Raw genomic sequence first — 7,013 nt, 5'->3', positions numbered from 1 at the left:
GAACGCAATTGTGAAGGGGGGGGGGGTCTCCACGGTCCCTACCTTGCACTGGGTCCGCGCCAGCTTGGGACGACCCTTGCACAACAGTAAGACTTTTGATCATATATAGCAGATAAAAAATTAAACAAATTACATTTTAGTTATCTTACTAGCTTAGTGAGAGCGGAGTCAAAGCTTTTTCAATAAAATTATTTAAATTGTGTAGTAATTAAATGAATTTTGTTGAGTCTATGTTAGATACAGTGGGTACGGAAAGTATTCAGACCCCCTTAAATTTTTCACTCTTTGTTATATTGCAGCCATTTGCTAAAATCATTTAAGTTATTTTTTTTTGTGTTTTTCTGTCAATATGGGGTGCTGTGTGTACATTAATGAGGAAAAAAATTAACTTAAATGATTTTAGCAAATGGCTGCAATATAACAAAGAGTGAAAAATTTAAGGGGGTCTGAATACTTTCCGTACCCACTGTATGTAATTTTAACTAGTTTTTGACTAATTACCATCTGCATAAAGTTGTGTTTAAATTTAAGAAAATATTATACGATTACAATCTTCTCAGAATGGGTTGTTTGTGTGTTTTGAAACAGAATCATCAAACATTTTGCAAAGAATAATTATAAGATCTATATTAAGATCCCTTTTTTTTATTCCTCTAAATGAACAGGCGCCACTACTCCTGCCGTCAGAGAACAACTGAATGCATGTTGAAAGGGTTTAGAGAATTATGGGATGAGAAAAGGCATTAGACGCGACGGGTGGTGGTAATTTTCATTTCGTGATGCTTTGGTCAAAATGTGAAATGAAGATGTCGGTGAATAAGTGAAACCACCAGAACAATTTCTTGAGAGGTACAAATGTAGCTGCACTTTGCTTAGTTTCCTGAAAACTGTTGATGTACTTCCTTCTGCAATGAGTGGAGAGATAACATTATGAAGAAACTAAATTGTTTAATTTTCATTTGCGTATATTGTGTCAATATTGTCAACACATAAGTGTTGACAATATTGATATTCAAAAGTGGTCTGATCTTTTCGTTCTTAATGCTGCTACTATTAGCATAACAGGACATGTAATTGATTAACTTTTATATATACAGTGGGTACGGAAAGTATTCAGACCCCCTTACATTTTTCACTCTTTGTTATATTGCAGCCATTTGCTAAAATCATTTGTTAATTTTTTTTCCTCATTAATGTACACACAGCATCCCATATTGACAGAAAAACACAGAATTGTTGACATTTTTGCAGATTTATTAAAAAAGAAAAACTGAAATATCATATGGTCCTAAGTATTCAGACCCTTTGCTCAGTATTTAGTAGAAGCATCCTTTTGATCTAATACAGCCATGAGTCTTTTTGGGAAAGATGCAACAAGTTTTTCACACCTGGATTTGGGGATCCTCTGCCATTCCTCCTTGCAGATCCTCTCCAGTTCTGTCAGGTTGGATGGTAAATGTTGGTGGACAGCCATTTTTAGGTCTCTCCAGAGATGCTCAATTGGGTTTAAGTCAGGGCTCTGGCTGGGCCATTCAAGAACGGTCACAGAGTTGTTGTGAAGCCACTCCTTCGTTATTTTAGCTGTGTGCTTAGGGTCATTGTCTTGTTGGAAGGTAAACCTTCGGCCCAGTCTGAGGTCCTGAGCACTCTGGAGAAGGTTTTCGTCCAGGATATCCCTGTACTTGGCCGCATTCATCTTTCCCTCGATTGCAACCAGTCGTCCTGTCCCTGCAGCTGAAAAACACCCCCACAGCATGATGCTGCCACCACCATGCTTCACTGTTGGGACTGTATTGGACAGGTGATGAGCAGTGCCTGGTTTTCTCCACACATACTGCTTAGAATTAAGGCCAAAAAGTTCTATCTTGGTCTCATCAGACCAGAGAATCTTATTTCTCACCATCTTGGAGTCCTTCAGGTGTTTTTTTAGCAAACTCCATGCGGGCTTTCATGTGTCTTGCACTGAGGAGAGGCTTCCGTCGGGCCACTCTGCCATAAAGCCCCGACTGGTGGAGGGCTGCAGTGATGGTTGACTTTCTACAACTTTCTCCCATCTCCCGACTGCATCTCTGGAGCTCAGTCACAGTGATCTTTGGGTTCTTCTTTACCTCTCTCACCAAGGCTCTTCTCCCCCGATAGCTCAGTTTGGCCGGATGGCCAGCTCTAGGAAGGGTTCTGGTCGTCCCAAACGTCTTCCATTTAAGGATTATGGAGGCCACTGTGCTCTTAGGAACCTTAAGTGCAGCAGAAATTTTTTTGTAACCTTGGCCAGATCTGTGTCTTGCCACAATTCTGTCTCTGAGCTCTTCAGGCAGTTCCTTTGGCCTCATGATTCTCATTTGCTCTGACATGCATTGTGAGCTGTAAGGTCTTATATAGAGAGGTGTGTGGCTTTCCTAATCAAGTGCAATCAGTATAATCAAACACAGCTGGATTCAAATGAAGGTGTAGAACCATCTCAAGGATGATCAGAGGAAATGGACAGCACCTGAGTTAAATATGTGAGTGTCACAGCAAAGGGTCTGAATGCTTAGGACCATGTGATATTTCAGTTTTTCTTTTTTAATAAATCTGCAAAAATGTCAACAATTCTGTGTTTTTCTGTCAATATGGGGTGCTGTGTGTACATTAATGAGGAAAAAAAATTAACTTAAATGATTTTAGCAAATGGCTGCAATATAACAAAGAGTGAAAAATTTAAGGGGGTCTGAATACTTTCCGTACCCACTGTATGTAATTTTAACTAGTTTTTGACTAATTACCATCTGCATAAAGTTGTGTTTAAATTTAAGAAAATATTATACGATTACAATCTTCTCAGAATGGGTTGTTTGTGTGTTTTGAAACAGAATCATCAAACATTTTGCAAAGAATAATTATAAGATCTATATTAAGATATCTCTCTCTCTCTCTCTCTCTCTCTCTCTCTCTCTCTCTAGAACCATGAAACTCCTTGTCATCGCTGGTTTCAAGGCACAAGATAAAGACAAAGCATGAGATTAGGGGTGCTCCGATTGATTGGCAGTCCCTCTAAAGGCCGATGTCATAAACCGACCTCAAGCTGACGATGCGCCTGCCGTGAGAGGTTTGGCATGACATACAGCGGCGCGGTCTCAATCTCTGTCCGGTGCGGGTAAAATAATTATAATGCTGAAGGTGAGGTACAATTCATATTTCTTTATTAAATAACTTACAGAGTAATTTGAAGACTTTCTGTGAGACATAATTTCACAAACAGTGTGAGTGAATCACTGTGCGCTCTCTCTCTCTCTCTTTCCCTCTCAAAATGTGCAGATATTGCTTCCTGTGATTGACGATCGGTGATCGGCTCCAAAAATCCTAATCGCAGCACCCTTACACGAGATCACTCTGCTGTGAGGGTGTATGGCAGATGCCAAGACATGTTGGGATCAAGAGAAATGCCTGACATGCCAACGTGTACATCCCAACGTGTACATCCCGAGAAAAAATCTGAATAAATGGTGAAGAATATGAGCATCAACTCACATCATGAAATAATAAATGATGAGCATTGCAATGTGTCTGTGGTCATTTTTCACTGCTGGTCTTTTAAAAGAGAATATATTTTAAGTATAAATTGCATTTGTACTTGACATTTATACAGCTTAGGTAGATGTTCTACATTTCAAAACTAATTTGATAGTAGCATATAAATATGGTAATATGATATAAAAAAGTTTGAAACATAAAACTTGGTACAGAAAGGTACAGAAAGTGAAACAAAATGTGTTGCAACACTCCTCTGTCTTTTCATAAAGTAGTATGAGTATAACCATGTCTTATGCATTTTGTTTAAAGGTGCAATGTGTAATATCTTTGAGAATATGTTTACAGAAATGTAATGTAACATACAAAACTACGTTTTAAATACCTTACAAAATTCACGTTATGTTTTAATTATCTTAGAATAAGCCATTTCTATCTACATACACCGCAGGTCCCCCTCCATGGTTAAGTCGCCATTTTGCACCGCCATGTTTCTACAGTAGCCCTAAACGGACAAACTACTCTACAGAGCACGTTTAGTCACTGTTGTTCTTTTTCGTTTCTTACTCGTGTTCTTAGAGGCAGCTTGCATCGTCGCTACATTGAATACGCATGAAGAAGTAGTAGTAGTCGTTGTGTGGTTTATTAGAAGCAGAGATCGTTCGTAGAAGTAAGAAATATTTGAACAAATGGAGGACAACTCGTATTATTTTGCACAAGAGCCGATAGCGTAGTTATTTACCATTACGTTAGCTAGCTGCTTCACTACTCTTATCTTGTACTAACTAGCATGCAAGAATGTAGGTAAAGTCAGCACATAAAACACTAACACAATGATGAATATGTAACAATAATATTCGCAATAACATATCGGTTTACTAGATAATTAATTACATATAATTTCTTAATTTATCTTTGTAAAGAAACCTCAACGCTTGACTGGCTACTCAGATGACGACATCTTCTTCTTCTTCTTCTGATGTTTTATGGCGGTTGGCAAACCAGCTTTTGGTGCATATCCCGCCACCTACTGGGATTGAGTGTGAGGCGATGATATCAAGGGAAATGCTAATTCAAAAAAAAATCCTTCTACCTATATTTTATTATATACATTTGCTCTTTTCAGAAAATTAATAAGAGCTTTATAACCTTTATGAGAACTGTTTAAAGGGGTCCTATTATGCTCTTTTACAAAGTCTTGATTTTGTTTTGGGGGTGTACTAGAACAGGCTCTCATACTAGGTTGTTCGATAAACACATGATTTTTCACATATTTTACATTATTACAACACCTCTCTCCCCAATCTGACATGAACGGCTCGAATAGCTCCTGTATCAAATGAAGGCCCGCCTTCTACTGCTCAAAACTTGCGTTTGAATCATCAGTGGCAAATCCTTTAAATATGAAAACATACTTACTGTAACGGAAGAGGTCTGACGCAACAGGTTAGTATATACAATAAAGTTTATTTAGGTTACAGAGAGTACGGGTGTAGGATCCAGATGATGATACGGTGAGTGTATAGTTCGTAGAACAGTTCAAAGGATATGACGAGTGGAATAATCAGAGTCTTTGCCTTTACAAGAGCTGGAACGTACACAGGAGGAGCACACACCTCAGCTATCCGGGAATTAGGAGGAACAAGACACTTGGAGGAACACAGGAGGTAAGTAATGCAGGTAAGTATTCAAATGGAAGCAGAAGCAAAGTCAGACAGACCTCTACGTGTGTACGAGATCGGACAATGAGGGTGTCTGAGGTGTGTGATCGTCAGTGGCAAATTCTTTAAATATGAAAACGTACTTACAGGCTGTGAGTCAGCATTATTTTTCAGAACACCAGCATTGTAGGCTACTCTCCCAGGAAACAGTCCTCATCCTACGTAAAATGCGTTGCACACACACAAATATTTGGGTTGAACTGTTCTGGAACAGTGTTGTAAATACAACTTAACCACTAGTTGTGTCCTCTTTTGGAAGGCCAGACAAAGTAGTTTCGCTCTCACAACGAAACACACAGCGTCACTACGACATGGCGGCGGCAGGCGTGGACGAGTCTTAACTTTTATAAAGAATATCTCTTTGGGTTTGAGACTTTAGTCTTTGCAACTTTAAGGACTGTCTCTATTCACGAACAGCTTGTAACACTCCAAAGAGAAAGGAAAACTTGAAATCGCATCATATGACCCCTTTAACTGTATTCTTTCCCTTTCCCTACAGTTAATCAGCACATGCTCTCACTGAAAAAAAATGTTTTGTGGTGTTAAAAATATATTAAATTAATCATCATAAATTCTACTTGTAATATTAAAAATCAAGGAGAACAACAATTTTCTAAGTAAAATGTACACATTTAATTTATGTAATTAATGAACTGCGTGAGAAGAGTAACTCTTATTAATATTTACTTGTAATATTTACATGTTTTATAGTCATTGCACATAAATCTAGAAATATTGAATACATTTTAATCTAAAAGTTTAGCGCGCTTGAATCCGCGCATGCGTGTTTGGACCCACGCTTAGAATCAGAGGGACGGTTGGGCTTGTCACGGAGGAGATGCATGGCTGGATTTTCTCGTGTTTAAGGTAAGTTTGCCTTTCTGTTTTAGATTTCTGATTTGTAATACTTTGGTCCGTGTGCATTTCGATAGTTTGATTCTTGTTTGCTTGACTCATTATACTGTACACTAACGTTCATATTAATCACATAACCTCATTAAAGTTAACTTGCGTGCGGTCACAGTGAGTGATGTTTCAGCGAAAATGTTTTCAATAGTTCAGAGATTCACAAAGCTGTTTTTCACGTAAAAACTTGAGCACAATTGGAAATTATTGGAAATGATTTAACGTTGTAACGTTAACTGCTAGCTAGCTAACATCGTTACTAAATTAAAACAATTGCATAGTTTAGCATAACGCTAGTTTCTGTTTTTTCAAACACTCGACTGACATAATAGAGAGATTTTAGAGCAATAACATTGTAGTAATCTCATTAATTGTCGTGTTTTGCGCTAAGCTAACATACTACCTAACCCTAAAGCACCTGTTGCCACCAGCGATTGTGTTTTATAGGACTAATTTTGAAAAGTGTGAATAGAAAGTGTTAGTAAAAGTGTTGTTACGCTTCTTTATGATGGTATTCAACTTATAGTTAATTCCAGTCCAGTCTTGTCAGTTATATCTCTTCTTTTGCTCAAACAATCTGTAATTTGTTGGTTAAAAAGCAAAGTCTTATGAACACATGTTTCTATCAACAGGAAGGCGTTGGATTCACTGCAGAATAAGCCGGAGTGTAAGCTGATGAGCATACAGAAGGAGTGATTGGTCTCATTCTCATATTCAGGCAAGTATAAATCTATGCATAGATTTGCATGATATAACATTATTGTTGTTATTTTTACCTATTCTTCACTGCATAATATAAAATTGTGGTTAAATGTTTTAGATCATTGTTTTAATATCACAAATTGTGTCTGTTTATTTACAGGGTGACCTAACTCTGAC

The 7,013-nt window shown here is 37.8% G+C and overlaps 1 long non-coding RNA gene across 2 annotated transcripts in view; it reads left to right on the top strand.

Annotated features, from left to right (window-relative positions):
• The window catches only part of LOC107756667 (uncharacterized), a 4,905-nt gene extending 1,370 nt beyond the window's left edge, over window positions 1-3,535 (top strand). The window contains exons 1-3 of one of the 2 annotated variants that reach the window (XR_001641846.1): window positions 7-86; window positions 2,940-3,156; window positions 3,295-3,535. This is a non-coding gene — a long non-coding RNA (uncharacterized LOC107756667). Of the gene's footprint in view, window positions 1-6; window positions 87-2,939; window positions 3,157-3,294 lie in introns of those variants that run through there. The other variant, XR_001641845.1, reaches the window with a different exon arrangement.
• The last annotated feature ends 3,478 nt before the right edge of the window (window positions 3,536-7,013 follow it).

The sequence above is a fragment of the Sinocyclocheilus rhinocerous genome, unplaced genomic scaffold, assembly GCF_001515625.1.
Source record: "Sinocyclocheilus rhinocerous isolate Xijiao unplaced genomic scaffold, SAMN03320098_v1.1 scaffold443, whole genome shotgun sequence".
NCBI lineage: Eukaryota > Metazoa > Chordata > Actinopteri > Cypriniformes > Cyprinidae > Sinocyclocheilus > Sinocyclocheilus rhinocerous.
The sequence above is the reverse complement of the archived record's forward strand: the minus strand, read 5'-3'. Positions and strand labels throughout refer to the sequence as shown.